We start from the raw sequence: 21725 nt of genomic DNA on the forward strand, positions 1-21725 counted from the left end.
GCTAGCTCCTTGAAACTTGACACAATAAAGTAGTTCTAAGTTCTAACTATACAGTTTGTTTCCTATTCAAGTAGCCCTAAGCAGAGACTGATGAAAACCAAATTCGTCTGAAAGGGGTTGCCTAGATTCGAAAAAACTACGAGTTTCCTGAAATCTCAGCAAATGTTATTTCACCCAATCTTGAAGATACTTGGACGTAATGATCAGTACTCCATTCCCACTTGACTCACCAAATTTCGTTCTTATAGCTTGAAGCATTCCTCTGCAGTAACAGTTTGAATTTTTAGGTTTCACTCTGTTTTCTCCTATATTGATAGATGAATTTGGAACTCTAAATGCAACACAGTTTGTGCTAGCTCCTTGAAATTTGACAAAATAAAGCAGTTCTAAGTTGTGTCTGTACTGTTTGTTTCCTATTCAAGTAGCCCTAAGCAGAGACTGATGAAAACCAAATTCGTCTGAAAGGGGTTGCCTAGCTTCCAAAAAACTACGAGTTTCCTGAAATCTCAGCAAATGTTCTTTCACCCAATCTTGATGATACTTGGAGGTAATGATCAGTACACCATTCCCACTTGACTCACCAAATTTGTTTCTTACAGCTTGAAGCATTCCTCTGCAGTAACAGTTTGAATTTTTATGTTTCACTCTGTTTTCTCCTATATTGATAGATGAATTTGGAACTCTAAATCCAACACGGTTTGTGTTAGCTCCTTGAATCTTGACACAATAAAGCAGTTCTAAGTTCTGTCTGTACTGTTTGTTTCCTATTCAAGTAGCCTTAAGCAGAGACTGATGAAAACCACTTACCTCTGGAAGGGGTTGCCTAGCTTCCAAAAACCTACGAGTTTTCTGAAATCTCAGCAAATGTTATTTCACCCAATCTTGATGATACTTGGAGGTAATGATCAGTACACCATTCCCACTTGACTCACCAGATGTCATTCTTATAGCTTGAAGCATTCCTCTGCAGTAACAGTTTTAATTTTTAGGTTTCACTCTGTTTTCTCCTATATTGATGGATGAATTTGGAACTCTAAATCCAACACAGTTTGTGCTAGCTCCTTGAAACTTGACACAATAAAGCAGTTCTAAGTTATAACTATACAGTTTGTTTCCTATTCAAGTAGCCCTAAGCAGAGACTGATGAAAACCAAATTCGTCTGAAAGGGGTTGGTTGCCTAGCTTCCAAAAAACTACGAGTTTCCTGAAATCTCAGCAAATGTTATTTGACCCAATCTTGATGATACTTGGAGGTAATGATCCGTACACCATTCCCACTTGACTCACCAAATTTCGTTCTTATAGCTTGTAGCATTCCTCTGCAGTAACAGTTTGAATTTTTAGGTTTCACTCTGTTTTCTCCTATATTGATAGATGAATTTGGAACTCTAAATCCAACACAGTTTGTGCTATCTCCTTGAAACGTGACACAATAAAGTAGTTCTAAGTTCTAACTATACAGTTTGTTTCCTATTCAAGTAGCCCTAAGCAGAGACTGATGAAAACCAAATTCGTCTGAAAGGGGTTGCCTAGATTCCAAAAAACTACGAGTTTCCTGAAATCTCAGCAAATGTTATTTCACCCAATCTTGAAGATACTTGGATGTAATGATCAGTACACCATTCCCACTTGACTCACCAAATTTCATTCTTATAGCTTGAAGCATTCCTCTGCAGTAACAGTTTGAATTTTTAGATTTCACTCTGTTTTCTCCTATATTGATAGATGAATTTGGAACTCTAAATGCAACACAGTTTGTGCTAGCTCCTTGAAACTTGACAAAATAAAGCAGTTCTAAGTTGTGTCTGTACTGTTTGTTTCCTATTCAAGTAGCCCAAAGCAGAGACTGATGAAAACCAAATTCGTCTGAAAGGGGTTGCATAGATTCCAAAAAATTACGAGTTTCCTGAAATCTCAGCAAATGTTATTTCACCCAATCTTGAAGATACTTGGATGTAATGATCAGTACACCATTCCCACTTGACTCACCAAATTTCATTCTTATAGCTTGAAGCATTCCTCTGCAGTAACAGTTTGAATTTTTAGGTTTCACTCTGTTTTCTCCTATATTGATAGATGAATTTGGAACTCTAAATGCAACACAGTTTGTGCTAGCTCCTTGAAACTTGACAAAATAAAGCAGTTCTAAGTTCTGTCTGTACTGTTTGTTTCCTATTCAAGTAGCCCAAAGCAGAGAATGATGAAAACCAAATTCGTCTGAAAGGGGTTGCCTAGCTTCCAAAAAACTACGAGTTTCCTGAAATCTCAGCAAATGTTATTTCACCCAATCTTGAAGATACTTGGAGGTAATGATCAGTACACCATTCCCACTTGACTCACCAAATTTCGTTCTTATAGCTTGAAGCATTCCTCTGCAGTAACAGTTTGAATTTTTAGGTTTCACTCTGTTTTCTCCTATATTGATAGATGAATTTGGAACTCTAAATCCAACACAGTTTGTGCTAGCTCCTTGAAACTTGACACAATAAAGTAGTTCTAAGTTCTAACTATACAGTTTGTTTCCTATTCAAGTAGCCCTAAGCAGAGACTGATGAAAACCAAATTCGTCTGAAAGGGGTTGCCTAGATTCGAAAAAACTACGAGTTTCCTGAAATCTCAGCAAATGTTATTTCACCCAATCTTGAAGATACTTGGACGTAATGATCAGTACTCCATTCCCACTTGACTCACCAAATTTCGTTCTTATAGCTTGAAGCATTCCTCTGCAGTAACAGTTTGAATTTTTAGGTTTCACTCTGTTTTCTCCTATATTGATAGATGAATTTGGAACTCTAAATGCAACACAGTTTGTGCTAGCTCCTTGAAATTTGACAAAATAAAGCAGTTCTAAGTTGTGTCTGTACTGTTTGTTTCCTATTCAAGTAGCCCTAAGCAGAGACTGATGAAAACCAAATTCGTCTGAAAGGGGTTGCCTAGCTTCCAAAAAACTACGAGTTTCCTGAAATCTCAGCAAATGTTCTTTCACCCAATCTTGATGATACTTGGAGGTAATGATCAGTACACCATTCCCACTTGACTCACCAAATTTGTTTCTTACAGCTTGAAGCATTCCTCTGCAGTAACAGTTTCAATTTTTATGTTTCACTCTGTTTTCTCCTATATTGATAGATGAATTTGGAACTCTAAATCCAACACGGTTTGTGTTAGCTCCTTGAATCTTGACACAATAAAGCAGTTCTAAGTTCTGTCTGTACTGTTTGTTTCCTATTCAAGTAGCCTTAAGCAGAGACTGATGAAAACCACTTACCTCTGGAAGGGGTTGCCTAGCTTCCAAAAACATACGAGTTTTCTGAAATCTCAGCAAATGTTATTTCACCCAATCTTGATGATACTTGGAGGTAATGATCAGTACACCATTCCCACTTGACTCACCAGATGTCATTCTTATAGCTTGAAGCATTCCTCTGCAGTAACAGTTTTAATTTTTAGGTTTCACTCTGTTTTCTCCTATATTGATGGATGAATTTGGAACTCTAAATCCAACACAGTTTGTGCTAGCTCCTTGAAACTTGACACAATAAAGCAGTTCTAAGTTATAACTATACAGTTTGTTTCCTATTCAAGTAGCCCTAAGCAGAGACTGATGAAAACCAAATTCGTCTGAAAGGGGTTGGTTGCCTAGCTTCCAAAAAACTACGAGTTTCCTGAAATCTCAGCAAATGTTATTTGACCCAATCTTGATGATACTTGGAGGTAATGATCCGTACACCATTCCCACTTGACTCACCAAATTTCGTTCTTATAGCTTGTAGCATTCCTCTGCAGTAACAGTTTGAATTTTTAGGTTTCACTCTGTTTTCTCCTATATTGATAGATGAATTTGGAACTCTAAATCCAACACAGTTTGTGCTATCTCCTTGAAACGTGACACAATAAAGTAGTTCTAAGTTCTAACTATACAGTTTGTTTCCTATTCAAGTAGCCCTAAGCAGAGACTGATGAAAACCAAATTCGTCTGAAAGGGGTTGCCTAGATTCCAAAAAACTACGAGTTTCCTGAAATCTCAGCAAATGTTATTTCACCCAATCTTGAAGATACTTGGATGTAATGATCAGTACACCATTCCCACTTGACTCACCAAATTTCATTCTTATAGCTTGAAGCATTCCTCTGCAGTAACAGTTTGAATTTTTAGATTTCACTCTGTTTTCTCCTATATTGATAGATGAATTTGGAACTCTAAATGCAACACAGTTTGTGCTAGCTCCTTGAAACTTGACAAAATAAAGCAGTTCTAAGTTGTGTCTGTACTGTTTGTTTCCTATTCAAGTAGCCCAAAGCAGAGACTGATGAAAACCAAATTCGTCTGAAAGGGGTTGCATAGATTCCAAAAAATTACGAGTTTCCTGAAATCTCAGCAAATGTTATTTCACCCAATCTTGAAGATACTTGGATGTAATGATCAGTACACCATTCCCACTTGACTCACCAAATTTCATTCTTATAGCTTGAAGCATTCCTCTGCAGTAACAGTTTGAATTTTTAGGTTTCACTCTGTTTTCTCCTATATTGATAGATGAATTTGGAACTCTAAATGCAACACAGTTTGTGCTAGCTCCTTGAAACTTGACAAAATAAAGCAGTTCTAAGTTCTGTCTGTACTGTTTGTTTCCTATTCAAGTAGCCCAAAGCAGAGAATGATGAAAACCAAATTCGTCTGAAAGGGGTTGCCTAGCTTCCAAAAAACTACGAGTTTCCTGAAATCTCAGCAAATGTTATTTCACCCAATCTTGAAGATACTTGGAGGTAATGATCAGTACACCATTCCCACTTGACTCACCAAATTTCGTTCTTATAGCTTGAAGCATTCCTCTGCAGTAACAGTTTGAATTTTTAGGTTTCACTCTGTTTTCTCCTATATTGATAGATGAATTTGGAACTCTAAATCCAACACAGTTTGTGCTAGCTCCTTGAAACTTGACACAATAAAGTAGTTCTAAGTTCTAACTATACAGTTTGTTTCCTATTCAAGTAGCCCTAAGCAGAGACTGATGAAAACCAAATTCGTCTGAAAGGGGTTGCCTAGATTCCAAAAAACTACGAGTTTCCTGAAATCTCAGCAAATGTTATTTCACCCAATCTTGATGATACTTGGAGGTAATGATCAGTACACCATTCCCACTTGACTCACCAAATTTTGTTCATATAGCTTGAAGCATTCCTCTGCAGTAACAGTTTGAATTTTTAGGTTTCACTCTGTTTTCTCCTATATTGATAGATGAATTTGGAACTCTAAATCCAACACAGTTTGTGCTAGCTCCTTGAAACTTGACACAATAAAGTAGTTCTAAGTTCTAACTATACAGTTTGTTTCCTATTCAAGTAGCCCTAAGCAGAGACTGATGAAAACCAAATTCGTCTGAAAGGGGTTGCCTAGATTCGAAAAAACTACGAGTTTCCTGAAATCTCAGCAAATGTTATTTCACCCAATCTTGAAGATACTTGGACGTAATGATCAGTACACCATTCCCACTTGACTCACCAAATTTCGTTCTTATAGCTTGAAGCATTCCTCTGCAGTAACAGTTTGAATTTTTAGGTTTCACTCTGTTTTCTCCTATATTGATAGATGAATTTGGAACTCTAAATGCAACACAGTTTGTGCTAGCTCCTTGAAACTTGACAAAATAAAGCAGTTCTAAGTTGTGTCTGTACTGTTTGTTTCCTATTCAAGTAGCCCTAAGCAGAGACTGATGAAAACCAAATTCGTCTGAAAGGGGTTGCCTAGCTTCCAAAAAACTACGAGTTTCCTGAAATCTCAGCAAATGTTCTTTCACCCAATCTTGATGATACTTGGAGGTAATGATCAGTACACCATTCCCACTTGACTCACCAAATTTGTTTCTTACAGCTTGAAGCATTCCTCTGCAGTAACAGTTTGAATTTTTATGTTTCACTCTGTTTTCTCCTATATTGATAGATGAATTTGGAACTCTAAATCCAACACGGTTTGTGTTAGCTCCTTGAATCTTGACACAATAAAGCAGTTCTAAGTTCTGTCTGTACTGTTTGTTTCCTATTCAAGTAGCCTTAAGCAGAGACTGATGAAAACCACTTACCTCTGGAAGGGGTTGCCTAGCTTCCAAAAACCTACGAGTTTTCTGAAATCTCAGCAAATGTTATTTCATGCAATCTTGATGATACTTTGAGGTAATGATCAGTACACCATTCCCACTTGACTCACCAAATTTCGTTCTTATAGCTTGAAGCATTCCTCTGCAGTAACAGTTTGAATTTTTAGGTTTCACTCTGTTTTCTCCTATATTGATAGATGAATTTGGAACTGTAATTCCAACACGGTTTGTGCTAGCTCCTTGAAACTTGACACAATAATGTAGTTCTAAGTTTTAACTATACAGTTTGTTTCCTATTCAAGTAGCCCTAAGCAGAGACTGATGAAAACCAAATTCGTCTGAAAGGGGTTGCCTAGCTTCCAAAAAACTACGAGTTTCCTGAAATCTCAGCAAATGTTATTTCACCCAATCTTGATGATACTTGGAGGTAATGATCAGTACACCATTCCCACTTGACTCACCAGATGTCGTTCTTATAGCTTGAAGCATTCCTCTGCAGTAACAGTTTGAATTTTTAGGTTTCACTCTGTTTTCTCCTATATTGATAGATGAATTTGGAACTCTAAATCCAACACAGTTTGTGCTAGCTCCTGGAAACTTGACACAATAAAGCAGTTCTAAGTTTTAACTATACAGTTTGTTTCCTATTCAGGTAGCCCTAAGCAGAGACTGATGAAAACCAAATTCATCTGAAAGGGGTTGGTTGCCTAGATTCCAAAAAACTACGAGTTTCCTGAAATCTCAGCAAATGTTATTTGACCCAATCTTGATGATACTTGGAGGTTATGATCAGTACACCATTCCCACTTGACTCACCAAATTTTGTTCTTATAGCTTGAAGCATTCCTCTGCAGTAACAGTTTGAATTTTTAGGTTTCACTCTGTTTTCTCCTATATTGATAGATGAATTTGGAACTCTAAATCCAACACATTTTTGCTAGCTCCTTGAAACTTGACACAATAAAGTAGTTCTAAGTTCTAACTATACAGTTTGTTTCCTATTCAAGTAGCCCTAAGCAGAGACTGATGAAAACCAAATTCGTCTGAAAGGGGTTGCCTAGATTCGAAAAAACTACGAGTTTTCTGAAATCTCAGCAAATGTTATTTCACCCAATCTTGATGATACTTGGAGGTAATGATCAGTACACCATTCCCACTTGACTCACCAAATTTCGTTCTTATAGCTTGAAGCATTCCTCTGCAGTAACAGTTTGAATTTTTAGGTTTCACTCTGTTTTCTCCTATAATGATAGATGAATTTGGAAGTCTAAATCCAACACGGTTTGTGCTAGCTCCTTGAAACTTGACACAATAAAGTAGTTCTAAGTTCTAACTATAAAGTTTGTATCCTATTCAAGTAGCCCTAAGCAGAGACTGATGAAAACCAAATTCCTCTGAAAGGAGTTGCCTAGATTCGAAAAAACTACGAGTTTCCTGAAATCTCAGCAAATGTTATTTGACCCAATCTTGATGATACTTGGAGGTTATGATCAGTACACCATTCCCACTTGACTAACCAAATTTGGTTCTTACAGCTTGAAGCATTCCTCTGCAGTAACAGTTTGAATTTTTATGTTTCACTCTGTTTTCTCCTATATTGATAGATGAATTTGGAACTCTAAATCCAACACGGTTTGTGTTAGCTCCTTGAATCTTGACACAATAAAGCAGTTCTAAGATCTGTCTGTACTGTTTGTTTCCTATTCAAGTAGCCTTAAGCAGAGACTGATGAAAACCACTTACCTCTGGAAGGGGTTGCCTAGCTTCCAAAAACCTACGAGTTTTCTGAAATCTCAGCAAATGTTATTTCACCCAATCTTGATGATACTTGGAGGTAATGATCAGTACACCATTCCCACTTGACTCACCAGATGTCGTTCTTATAGCTTGAAGCATTCCTCTGCAGTAACAGTTTTAATTTTTAGGTTTCACTCTGTTTTCTCCTATATTGATGGATGAATTTGGAACTCTAAATCCAACACAGTTTGTGCTAGCTCCTTGAAACTTGACACAATAAAGCAGTTCTAAGTTTTAACTATACAGTTTGTTTCCTATTCAAGTAGCCCTAAGCAGAGACTGATGAAAACCAAATTCGTCTGAAAGGGGTTGGTTGCCTAGCTTCCAAAAAACTACGAGTTTCCTGAAATCTCAGCAAATGTTATTTGACCCAATCTTGATGATACTTGGAGGTAATGATCCGTACACCATTCCCACTTGACTCACCAAATTTCGTTCTTATAGCTTGTAGCATTCCTCTGCAGTAACAGTTTGAATTTTTAGGTTTCACTCTGTTTTCTCCTATATTGGTAGATGAATTTGGAACTCTAAATCCAACACAGTTTGTGCTAGCTCCTTGAAACATGACACAATAAAGTAGTTCTAAGTTCTAACTATACAGTTTGTTTCCTATTCAAGTAGCCCTAAGCAGAGACTGATGAAAACCAAATTCGTCTGAAAGGGGTTGCCTAGATTCCAAAAAATTACGAGTTTCCTGAAATCTCAGCAAATGTTATTTCACCCAATCTTGAAGATACTTGGATGTAATGATCAGTACACCATTCCCACTTGACTCACCAAATTTCATTCTTATAGCTTGAAGCATTCCTCTGCAGTAACAGTTTGAATTTTTAGGTTTCACTCTGTTTTCTCCTATATTGATAGATGAATTTGGAACTCTAAATGCAACACAGTTTGTGCTAGCTCCTTGAAACTTGACAAAATAAAGCAGTTCTAAGTTCTGTCTGTACTGTTTGTTTCCTATTCAAGTAGCCCAAAGCAGAGAATGATGAAAACCAAATTCGTCTGAAAGGGGTTGCCTAGCTTCCAAAAAACTACGAGTTTCCTGAAATCTCAGCAAATGTTATTTCACCCAATCTTGAAGATACTTGGAGGTAATGATCAGTACACCATTCCCACTTGACTCACCAAATTTCGTTCTTATAGCTTGAAGCATTCCTCTGCAGTAACAGTTTGAATTTTTAGGTTTCACTCTGTTTTCTCCTATATTGATAGATGAATTTGGAACTCTAAATCCAACACAGTTTGTGCTAGCTCCTTGAAACTTGACACAATAAAGTAGTTCTAAGTTCTAACTATACAGTTTGTTTCCTATTCAAGTAGCCCTAAGCAGAGACTGATGAAAACCAAATTCGTCTGAAAGGGGTTGCCTAGATTCCAAAAAACTACGAGTTTCCTGAAATCTCAGCAAATGTTATTTCACCCAATCTTGATGATACTTGGAGGTAATGATCAGTACACCATTCCCACTTGACTCACCAAATTTTGTTCATATAGCTTGAAGCATTCCTCTGCAGTAACAGTTTGAATTTTTAGGTTTCACTCTGTTTTCTCCTATATTGATAGATGAATTTGGAACTCTAAATCCAACACAGTTTGTGCTAGCTCCTTGAAACTTGACACAATAAAGTAGTTCTAAGTTCTAACTATACAGTTTGTTTCCTATTCAAGTAGCCCAAAGCAGAGAATGATGAAAACCAAATTCGTCTGAAAGGGGTTGCCTAGCTTCCAAAAAACTACGAGTTTCCTGAAATCTCAGCAAATGTTCTTTCACCCAATCTTGATGATACTTGGAGGTAATGATCAGTACACCATTCCCACTTGACTCACCAAATTTGTTTCTTACAGCTTGAAGCATTCCTCTGCAGTAACAGTTTGTATTTTTATGTTTCACTCTGTTTTCTCCTATATTGATAGATGAATTTGGAACTCTAAATCCAACACGGTTTGTGTTAGGTCCTTGAATCTTGACACAATAAAGCAGTTCTAAGTTCTGTCTGTACTGTTTGTTTCCTATTCAAGTAGCCTTAAGCAGAGACTGATGAAAACCACTTACCTCTGGAAGGTGTTGCCTAGCTTCCAAAAACCTACGAGTTTTCTGAAATCTCAGCAAATGTTATTTCACCCAATCTTGATGATACTTGGAGGTAATGATCAGTACACCATTCCCACTTGACTCACCAGATGTCATTCTTATAGCTTGAAGCATTCCTCTGCAGTAACAGTTTGAATTTTTAGGTTTCACTCTGTTTTCTCCTATATTGATGGATGAATTTGGAACTCTAAATCCAACACAGTTTGTGCTAGCTCCTTGAAACTTGACACAATAAAGCAGTTCTAAGTTATAACTATACAGTTTGTTTCCTATTCAAGTAGCCCTAAGCAGAGACTGATGAAAACCAAATTCGTCTGAAAGGGGTTGCCTAGATTCCAAAAAACTACGATTTCCTGAAATCTCAGCAAATGTTATTTCACCCAATCTTGATGATACTTGGAGGTAATGATCAGTACACCATTCCCACTTGACTCACCAAATTTGGTTCTTACAGCTTGAAGCATTCCTCTGCAGTAACAGTTTGAATTTTTATGTTTCACTCTGTTTTCTCCTATATTGATAGATGAATTTGGAACTCTAAATCCAACACGGTTTGTGTTAGCTCCTTGAATCTTGACACAATAAAGCAGTTCTAAGTTTTAACTGTACAGTTTGTTTCCTATTCAAGTAGCCCTAAGCAGAGACTGATGAAAACCAAATTCGTCTGAAAGGGGTTGGTTGCCTAGCTTCCAAAAAACTACGAGTTTCCTGAAATCTCAGCAAATGTTATTTGACCCAATCTTGATCATACTTGGAGGTAATGATCAGTACACCATTCCCACTTGACTCACCAAATTTCGTTCTTATAGCTTGAAGCATTCCTCTGCAGTAACAGTTTGAATTTTTAGGTTTCACTCTGTTTTCTCCTATATTGATAGATGAATTTGGAACTCTAAATCCAACACAGTTTGTGCTACCTCCTTGAAACTTGACACAATAAAGTAGTTCTAAGTTCTAACTATACAGTTTGTTTCCTATTCAAGTAGCCCTAAGCAGAGACTGATGAAAACCAAATTCGTCTGAAAGGGGTTGCCTAGCTTCCTAAAAACTACGAGTTTCCTGAAATCTCAGCAAATGTTATTTCACCCAATCTTGATGATAATTGGAGGTAATGATCAGTCCACCATTCCCACTTGACTCACCAAATGTCGTTCTTATACCTTGAAGCATTCCTCTGCAGTAACAGTTTGAATTTTTAGGTTTCACTCTGCTTTCTCCTATATTGATAGATGAATTTGGAACTCTAAATCCAACACAGTTTGTGCTAGCTCCTTGAAACTAGACACAATAAAGTAGTTCTAAGTTCTAACTATACAGTTTGTTTCCTATTCAAGTAGCCCTAAGCAGAGACTGATGAAAACCAAATTCGTCTGAAAGGGGTTGCCTAGTTTCGAAAAAACTACGAGTTTCCTGAAATCTCAGCAAATGTTATTTCACCCAATCTTGATGATACTTGGAGGTAATGATCATTACACCATTCCCACCTGACTCACGAAATTTCGTTCCTATAGCTTGAATCATTCCTCTGCAGTAACAGTTTGAATTTTTAGGTTTCACGCTGTTTTCTCCTATATTGATAGATGAATTTGGAACTCTAAATCCAACACGGTTTGTGCTAGCTCCTTGAAACTTGACAAAATAAAGAAGTTCTAATTTCTGTCTATACTGTTTGTTTCCTATTCAAGTAGCCCTAAGCAGAGACTGATGAAAACCAAATTCGTCTGAAAGGGGTTGCCTAGCTTCCAAAAAACTACGAGTATCCTGAAATCTCAGCAAATGTTATTTCACCCAATCTTGAAGATACTTGGAGGTAATGATCAGTACACCATTCCCACTTGACTCACCAAATTTCGTTCTTATAGCTTGAAGCATTCCTCTGCAGTAACAGTTTGAATTTTTAGGTTTCACTCTGATTTCTCCTATATTGATAGATGAATTTGGAACTCTAAATCCAACACAGTTTGTGCTAGCTCCTTGAAACTTGACACAATAATGTAGTTCTAAGTTTTAACTATACAGTTTGTTTCCTATTCAAGTAGCCCTAAGCAGAGACTGATGAAAACCAAATTCGTCTGAAAGGGGTTGCCTAGCTTCCAAAAAACTACGAGTTTCCTGAAATCTCAGCAAATGTTATTTCACCCAATCTTGATGATACTTGGAGGTAATGATCAGTACACCATTCCCACTTGACTCACCAAATTTTGTTCTTATAGCTTGAAGCATTCCTCTGCAGTAACAGTTTGAATTTTTAGGTTTCACTCTGTTTTCTCCTATATTGATAGATGAATTTGGAACTCTAAATCCAACACAGTTTGTGCTAGCTCCTTGAAACTTGACACAATAAAGTAGTTCTAAGTTCTAACTATACAGTTTGTTTCGTATTCAAGTAGCCGTAAGCAGAGACTGATGAAAACCAAATTCGTCTGAAAGGGGTTGCCTAGCTTCCAAAAAACTACGAGTTTCCTGAAATGTCAGCAAATGTGATTTCACCCAATCTTGATGATACTTGGAGGTAATGATCAGTACACCATTCCCACTTGACTCACCAAATTTCGTTCTTATAGCTTGAAGCATTCCTCTGCAGTAACAGTTTGAATTTTTAGGTTTCACTCTGTTTTCTCCTATATTGATAGATGAATTTGGAACTGTAATTCCAACACGGTTTGTGCTAGCTCCTTGAAACTTGACACAATAATGTAGTTCTAAGTTTTAACTGTACAGTTTGTTTCCTATTCAAGTAGCCCTAAGCAGAGACTGATGAAAATCAAATTCGTCTGAAAGGGGTTGCCTAGCTTCCAAAAAACTACGAGTTTCCTGAAATCTCAGCAAATGTTATTTCACCCAATCTTGATGATACCTGGAGGTAATGATCAGTACACCATTCCCACTTGACCCACCAAATTTCGTTCTTATAGCTTGAAGCATTCCTCTGCAGTAACAGTTTGAATTTTTAGGTTTCATTCTGTTTTCTCCTATATTGATAGATGAATTTGGAACTCTAAATCCAACACGGTTTGTGCTAGCTCCTTGAAACTTGACACAATAATGTAGTTCTAAGTTTTAACTATACAGTTTGTTTCCTATTCAAGTAGCCCTAAGAAGAGACTGATGAAAACCAAATTCGTCTGAAAGGGGTTGCCTAGCTTCCAAAAAACTACGAGTTTCCTGAAATCTCAGCAAATGTTATTTCACCCAATCTTGATGATACTTGGAGGTAATGATCAGTACACCATTCCCACTTGACCCACCAAATTTCGTTCTTATAGCTTGAAGCATTCCTCTGCAGTAACAGTTTGAATTTTTAGGTTTCATTCTGTTTTCTCCTATATTGATAGATGAATTTGGAACTCTAAATCCAACACGGTTTGTGCTAGCTCCTTGAAACTTGACACAATAATGTAGTTCTAAGTTTTAACTATACAGTTTGTTTCCTATTCAAGTAGCCCTAAGAAGAGACTGATGAAAACCAAATTCGTCTGAAAGGGGTTGCCTAGCTTCCAAAAAACTACGAGTTTCCTGAAATCTCAGCAAATGTTATTTCACCCAATCTTGATGATACTTGGAGGTAATGATCAGGACACCATTCCCACTTGACTCACCAAATTTTGTTCTTATAGCTTGAAGCATTCCTCTGCAGTAACAGTTTGAATTTTTAGGTTTCACTCTGTTTTCTCTTATATTAATAGATGAATTTGGAACTCTAAATCCAACACAGTTTGTGCTAGCTCCTTGAAACTTGACACAATAAAGTAGTTCTAAGTTCTAACTATACAGTTTGTTTCCTATTCAAGTAGCCCTAAGCAGAGACTGATGAAAACCAAATTCGTCTGAAAGGGGTTGCCTAGCTTCCAAAAAACTACGAGTTTCCTGAAATCTCAGCAAATGTTATTTCACCCAATCTTGATGATACTTGGAGGTAATGATCAGTACACCATTCCCACTTGACTCACCAAATTTGGTTCTTACAGCTTGAAGCATTCCTCTGCAGTAACAGTTTGAATTTTTATGTTTCACTCTGTTTTCTCCTATATTGATAGATGAATTTGGAACTCTAAATCCAACACGGTTTGTGTTAGCTCCTTGAATCTTGACACAATAAAGCAGTTCTAAGTTTTAACTGTACAGTTTGTTTCCTATTCAAGTAGCCCTAAGCAGAGACTGATGAAAACCAAATTCGTCTGAAAGGGGTTGGTTGCCTAGCTTCCAAAAAACTACGAGTTTCCTGAAATCTCAGCAAATGTTATTTCACCCAATCTTGATGATAATTGGAGGTAATGATCAGTCCACCATTCCCACTTGACTCACCAAATGTCGTTCTTATACCTTGAAGCATTCCTCTGCAGTAACAGTTTGAATTTTTAGGTTTCACTCTGCTTTCTCCTATATTGATAGATGAATTTGGAACTCTAAATCCAACACAGTTTGTGCTAGCTCCTTGAAACTTGACACAATAAAGTAGTTCTAAGTTCTAACTATACAGTTTGTTTCCTATTCAAGTAGCCCTAAGCAGAGACTGATGAAAACCAAATTCCTCTGAAAGGGGTTGCCTAGTTTCGAAAAAACTACGAGTTTCCTGAAATCTCAGCAAATGTTATTTCACCCAATCTTGATGATACTTGGAGGTAATGATCATTACACCATTCCCACCTGACTCACGAAATTTCGTTCCTATAGCTTGAATCATTCCTCTGCAGTAACAGTTTGAATTTTTAGGTTTCACGCTGTTTTCTCCTATATTGATAGATGAATTTGGAACTCTAAATCCAACACGGTTTGTGCTAGCTCCTTGAAACTTGACAAAATAAAGAAGTTCTAATTTCTGTCTATACTGTTAGTTTCCTATTCAAGTAGCCCTAAGCAGAGACTGATGAAAACCAAATTCGTCTGAAAGGGGTTGCCTAGCTTCCAAAAAACTACGAGTATCCTGAAATCTCAGCAAATGTTATTTCACCCAATCTTGAAGATACTTGGAGGTAATGATCAGTACACCATTCCCACTTGACTCACCAAATTTCGTTCTTATAGCTTGAAGCATTCCTCTGCAGTAACAGTTTGAATTTTTAGGTTTCACTCTGTTTTCTCTTATATTAATAGATGAATTTGGAACTCTAAATCCAACACAGTTTGTGCTAGCTCCTTGAAACTTGACACAATAATGTAGTTCGAAGTTTTAACTATACAGTTTGTTTCCTATTCAAGTAGCCCTAAGAAGAGACTGATGAAAACCAAATTCGTCTGAAAGGGGTTGCCTAACTTCCAAAAAACTACGAGTTTCCTGAAATCTCAGCAAATGTTATTTCACCCAATCTTGATGATACTTGGAGGTAATGATCAGTACACCATTCCCACTTGACTCACCAAATTTCATTCTTATAGCTTGAAGCATTCCTCTGCAGTAACAGTTTGAATTTTTAGGTTTCACTCTGATTTCTCCTATATTGATAGATGAATTTGGAACTCTAAATCCAACACAGTTTGTGCTAGCTCCTTGAAACATGACAAATAAAGTAGTTCTAAGTTCTAACTATACAGTTTCTTTCCTATTCAAGTAGCCCTAAGCAGAGACTGATGAAAACCAAATTCGTCTGAAAGGGGTTGCCTAGCTTCCTAAAAACTACGAGTTTCCTGAAATCTCAGCAAATGTTATTTCACCCAATCTTGATGATAATTGGAGGTAATGATCAGTACACCATTCCCACTTGACTCACCAAATTTCGTTCTTATAGCTTGAAGCATTCCTCTGCAGTAACAGTTTGAATTTTTAGGTTTCACTCTGATTTCTCCTATATTGATAGATGAATTTGGAACTGTAAATCCAACACAGTTTGTGCTAGCTCCTTGAAACTTGACACAATAAAGTAGTTCTAAGTTCTAACTATACAGTTTGTTTCCTATTCAAGGAGCCCTAAGCAGAGACTGATGAAAACCAAATTCGTCTGAAAGGGGTTGCCTAGCTTCCAAAAAACTACGAGTTTACTGAAATGTCAGCAAATGTTATTTCATGCAATCTTGATGATACTTGGAGGTAATGATCAGTACACCATTCCCACTTGACTCACCAAATTTCGTTCTTATAGCTTGAAGCATTCCTCTGCAGTAACAGTTTGAATTTTTAGGTTTCACTCTGTTTTCTCCTATATTGATAGATGAATTTGGAACTCTAAATCCAACACGGTTTGTGCTAGCTGCTTAAAACTTGACACAATAATGTAGTTCTAAGTTTTAACTGTACAGTTTGTTTCCTATTCAAGTAGCCCTAAGCAGAGACTGATGAAAACCAAATTCGTCTGAAAGGGGTTGCCTAGCTTCCAAAAAACTACGAGTTTCCTGAAATCTCAGCAAATGTTCTTTCACCCAATCTTGATGATACTTGGAGGTAATGATCAGTACACCATTCCCACTGGACTCACCAAATTTCGTTCTTATAGCTTGAAGCATTCCTCTGCAGTAACAGTTTGAATTTTTAGGTTTCACTCTGTTTTCTCCTATATTGATAGATGAATTTGGAACTCTAAATCCAACACGGTTTGTGCTAGCTCCTTGAAACTTGACACAATAAAGTAGTTTTAAGTTCTAACTATACAGTTTGTTTCCTATTCAAGTAGCCCTAAGCGGAGACTGATGAAAACCAAATTCGTCTGAAAGGGGTTGCCTAGATTCGAAAAAACTACGAGTTTCCTGAAATCTCAGCAAATGTTGTTTCACCCAATCTTGATGATACTTGGAGGTAATGATCAGTACACCATTCCCACCTGACTCACTAAATTTCGTTCTTATAGCTTGATGCATTCCTCTGCAGTAACAGTTTGAATTTTTAGGTTTCACTCTGTTTTCTCCTATATTGATAGATGGATTTGGAACTCTAAATCCAACACAGTTTGTGCTAGCTCCTTGAAACTTGACACAATAAAGTAGTTCTAAGTTCTAACTATACAGTTTGTTTCCTATTCAAGTAGCCCTAAGCAGAGACTGATGAAAACCAAATTCGTCTGAAAGGGGTTGCCTAGATTCGAAAAAACTACGAGTTTCCTGAAATCTCAGCAAATGTTATTTCACCCAATCTTGAAGATACTTGGACGTAATGATCAGTACACCATTCCCACTTGACTCACCAAATTTCGTTCTTATAGCTTGAAGCATTCCTCTGCAGTAACAGTTTGAATTTTTAGGTTTCACTCTGTTTTCTCCTATATTGATAGATGAATTTGGAACTCTAAATCCAACACGGTTTGTGCTAGCTCCTTGAAACTTCACAAAATAAAGCGGTTCTAAGTTCTGTCTGTACTGTTTGTTTACTATTCAAGTAGCCCTAAGCTGAGACTGATGAAAACCAAATTCGTCTGAAAGGGGTTGCCTAGCTTCCAAAAAACTACGAGTTGCCTGAAATCTCAGCAAATGTTCTTTCACCCAATCTTGATGATACTTGGAGGTAATGATCAGTACACCATTCCCACTTGACTCACCAAATTTGGTTCTTACAGCTTGAAGCATTCCTCTGCAGTAACAGTTTGAATTTTTATGTTTCACTCTGTTTTCTCCTATATTGATAGATGAATTTGGAACTCTAAATCCAACACGGTTTGTGTTAGCTCCTTGAATCTTGACACAATAAAGCAGTTCTAAGTTTTAACTGTACAGTTTGTTTCCTATTCAAGTAGCCCTAAGCAGAGACTGATGAAAACCACTTTCCTCTGAAAGGGGTTGCCTAGCTTCCAAAAACCTACGAGTTTTCTGAAATCTCAGCAAATGTTATTTCACCCAATCTTGATGATACTTGGAGGTAATGATCAGTACACCATTCCCACTTGACTCACCAGATGTTGTTCTTATAGCTTGAAGCATTCCTCTGCAGTAACAGTTTGAATTTTTAGGTTTCACTCTGTTTTCTCCTATATGGATAGATGAATTTGGAACTCTAAATCCAACACAGTTTGTGCTAGCTCCTTGAAAGTTGACACAATAAAGTAGTTCTAAGTTCTAACTATACAGTTTGTTTCCCATTCAAGTAGGCCTAAGCAGAGAATGATGAAAACCAAATTCGTCTGAAAGGGGTTGCCTAGCTTCCAAAAAACTACGAGTTTCCTGAAATCTCAGCAAATGTTATTTCACCCAATCTTGATGATACTTGGAGGTAATGATCAGTACACCATTCCCACTTGACTCACCAAATTTCGTTCTTATAGCATGAAGCATTCCTCTGCAGTAACCGTTTGAATTTTTAGGTTTCACTCTGTTTTCTCCTATATTGATAGATGAATTTGGAACTCTAAATCCAACAAAGTTTGTGCTAGCTCCTTGAAACTTGACACAGTAAAGTAGTTCTAAGTTCTAACTATACAGTTTGTTTCCTATTCAAGTAGCCCTAAGCAGAGACTGATGAAAACCAAATTCGTCTGAAAGGGGTTGCCTAGATTCCAAAAAACTACGAGTTTCCTGAAATCTCAGCAAATGTTATTTCACCGAATCTTGATGATACTTGGAAGTAATGATCAGTACACCATTCCCACTTGACTCACCAAATTTCGTTCTTATAGCTTGAAGCATTCCTCTGCAGTAACAGTTTGAATTTTTAGGTTTCACTCTGTTTTCTCCTATATTGATAGATGAATTTGGAACTCTAAATCCAACACGGTTTGTGCTAGCTCCTTGAAACTTGACAAAATAAAGCAGTTCTAAGTTCTGTCTGTACTGTTTGTTTCCTATTCAAGTAGCCTTAAGCAGAGACTGATGAAAACCACTTTCCACTGAAAGGGGTTGCCTAGCTTCCAAAAACCTACGAGTTTTCTGAAATCTCAGCAAATGTTATTTCACCCAATCTTGATGATACTTGGAGGTAATGATCAGTACACCATTCCCACTTGACTCACCAGATGTCGTTCTTATAGCTTGAAGCATTCCTCTGCAGTAACAGTTTGAATTTTTAGGTTTCACTCTGTTTTCTCCTATATGGATAGATGAATTTGGAACTCTAAATCCAACACAGTTTGTGCTAGCTCCTTGAAACTTGACACAATAAAGTAGTTCTAAGTTCTAACTATACAGTTTGTTTCCTATTCAAGTAGCCCTAAGCAGAGACTGATGAAAACCAAATTCGTCTGAAAGGGGTTGCCTAGCTTCCAAAAAACTACGAGTTTCCTGAAATCTCAGCAAATGTTGTTTCACCCAATCTTGATGATACTTGGAGGTAATGATCAGTACACCATTCCCACTTGACTCACCAAATTTCGTTCTTATAGCTTGAAGCATTCCTCTGCAATAACAGTTTGAATTTTTAGGTTTCACTCTGTTTTCTCCTATATTGATAGATGAATTTGGAACTCTAAATCCAACACGGTTTGTGCTAGCTCCTTAAAACTTGACACAATAATGTAGTTCTAAGTTTTAACTGTACAGTTTGTTTTCTATTCAAGTAGCCCTAAGCAGAGACTGATGAAAACCAAATTCGTCTGAAGGGGTTGCCTAGCTTCCAAAAAACTACGAGTTTCCTGAAATCTCAGCAAATGTTATTTCACCCAATCTTGATGATAATTGGAGGTAATTATCAGTACACCATTTCCACTTGACTCACCAAATTTCGTTCTTATAGCTTGAAGCATTCCTCTGCAGTAACCGTTTGAATTTTTATGTTTCACTCTGTTTTCTCCTATATTGATAGATGAATTTGGAACTCTAAATCCAACAAAGTTTGTGCTAGCTCCTTGAAACTTGACACAATAAAGTAGTTCTAAGTTCTAACTATACAGTTTGTTTCCTATTCAAGTAGCCCTAAGCAGAGACTGATGAAAACCAAATTCGTCTGAAAGGGGTTGCCTAGCTTCCAAAAAACTACGAGTTTCCTGAAATCTCAGCAAAGGTTATTTCACCCAATGTTGATGACACTTGGAGGTAATGATCAGTACACCATTCCCACTTGACTCACCAAATTTCATTCTTATACCTTGAAGCATTCCTCTGCAGTAACAGTTTGAATTTTTAGGTTTCACTCTGTTTTCTCCTATATTGATAGATGAATTTGGAACTCTAAATCCAACACAGTTTTTGCTAGCTCCCTGAAACATGACACAATAAAGTAGTTCTAAGTTCTAACTATACAGTTTGTTTCCTATTCAAGTAGCCCTAAGCAGAGACTGATGAAAACCAAATTCGTCTGAAAGGGGTTGCCTAGCTTCCAAAAAACTACGAGTTTCCTGAAATCTCAGCAAATGTTATTTCACCCAATCTTGATGATAATTGGAGGTAATGATCAGTACACCATTCCCACTTGACTCACCAAATTTCATTCTTATACCTTGAAGCATTCCTCTGCAGTAACAGTTTGAATTTTTAGGTTTCACTCTGCTTTCTCCTATATTGATAGATGAATTTGGAACTCTAAATCCAACATAGTTTGTGCTAGCTCCTTGAAACTTGACACAATAAACTAGTTGTAAGTTCTAACTATACAGTTTGTTTCCTATTCAAGTAGCCCTAAGCAGAGACTGATGAAAACCAAATTCGTCTGAAAGGGGTTGACGAGATTCGAAAAAACTACGAGTTTCCTGAAATCTCAGCAAATGTTCTTTCACCCAATCTTGATGATACTTGGAGGTAATGATCAGTACACCATTCCCACCTGACTCACCAAATTTCGTTCTTATAGCTTGAAGCATTCCTCTGCAGTAACAGTTTGAATTTTTAGGTTTCACTCTGTTTTCTCCTATATTGATAGATGAATTTGGAACTCTAAATCCAACACGGTTTGTGTTAGCTCCTTGAAACTTGACACAATAAAGCACTTCTAAGTTCTGTGTGTACTGTTTGTTTCCTATTCAAGTAGCCCTAAGCAGAGACTGCTGAAAACCAAATTCGTCTGAAAGGGGTTGCCTAGCTTCCAAAAAACTACGAGTTTCCTGAAATCTCAGCAAATGTTATTTCACCCAATCTTGATGATACTTGGAGGTAATGATCAGTACACCATTCCCACTTGATTCACCAAATGTCGTTCTTATAGCTTGAAGCATTCCTCTACAGTAACAGTTCGAATTTTTAGGTTTCACTCTGTTTTCTCGAATATTGATAAATGAATTTCGAACTCTAAATCCAACACAGTTTGTGCTAGCTCCTTGAAACGTGACACAATAAAGTAGTTCTAAGTTCTAAGTATACAGTTTGTTTCCTATTCAAGTAGCCCTAAGCAGAGACTGATGAAAACCAAATTCGTCTGAAAGGGGTTGCCTAGATTCGAAAAAACTACGAGTTTCCTGAAATCTCAGCAAATGTTATTTCACCCAATCTTGATGATAATTGGAGGTAATGATCAGTACACCATTCCCACTTGACTCACCAAATTTCGTTCTTATAGCTTGAAGAATTCCTCTGCAGTAACAGTTTGAATTTTTAGGTTTCACTCTGTTTTCTCCTATATTGATAGATGAATTTGGAACTCTAAATCCAACACGGTTTGTGCTAGCTCCTTAAAACTTGACACAATAATGCAGTTCTAAGTTCTGTCTGTACTGTTTGTTTCCTATTCAAGTAGCCCTAAGCAGAGACTGATGAAAACCAAATTCGTCTGAAAGGGGTTGCCTAGCTTCTAAAAAACTACGAGTTTCCTGAAATTTCAGCAAATGTTCTTTCACCCAATCTTGATGATACTTGGAGGTAATGATCAGTACCCAATTCCCACTTGACTCACCAAATTTGGTTCTTACAGCTTGAAGGATTCCTCTGCAGTAACAGTTTGAATTTTTATGTTTCAC

The sequence above is a fragment of the Spermophilus citellus genome, assembly GCF_964194105.1.
Source record: "Spermophilus citellus genome assembly, chromosome: 18".
NCBI classification, from domain to species: domain Eukaryota; kingdom Metazoa; phylum Chordata; class Mammalia; order Rodentia; family Sciuridae; genus Spermophilus; species Spermophilus citellus.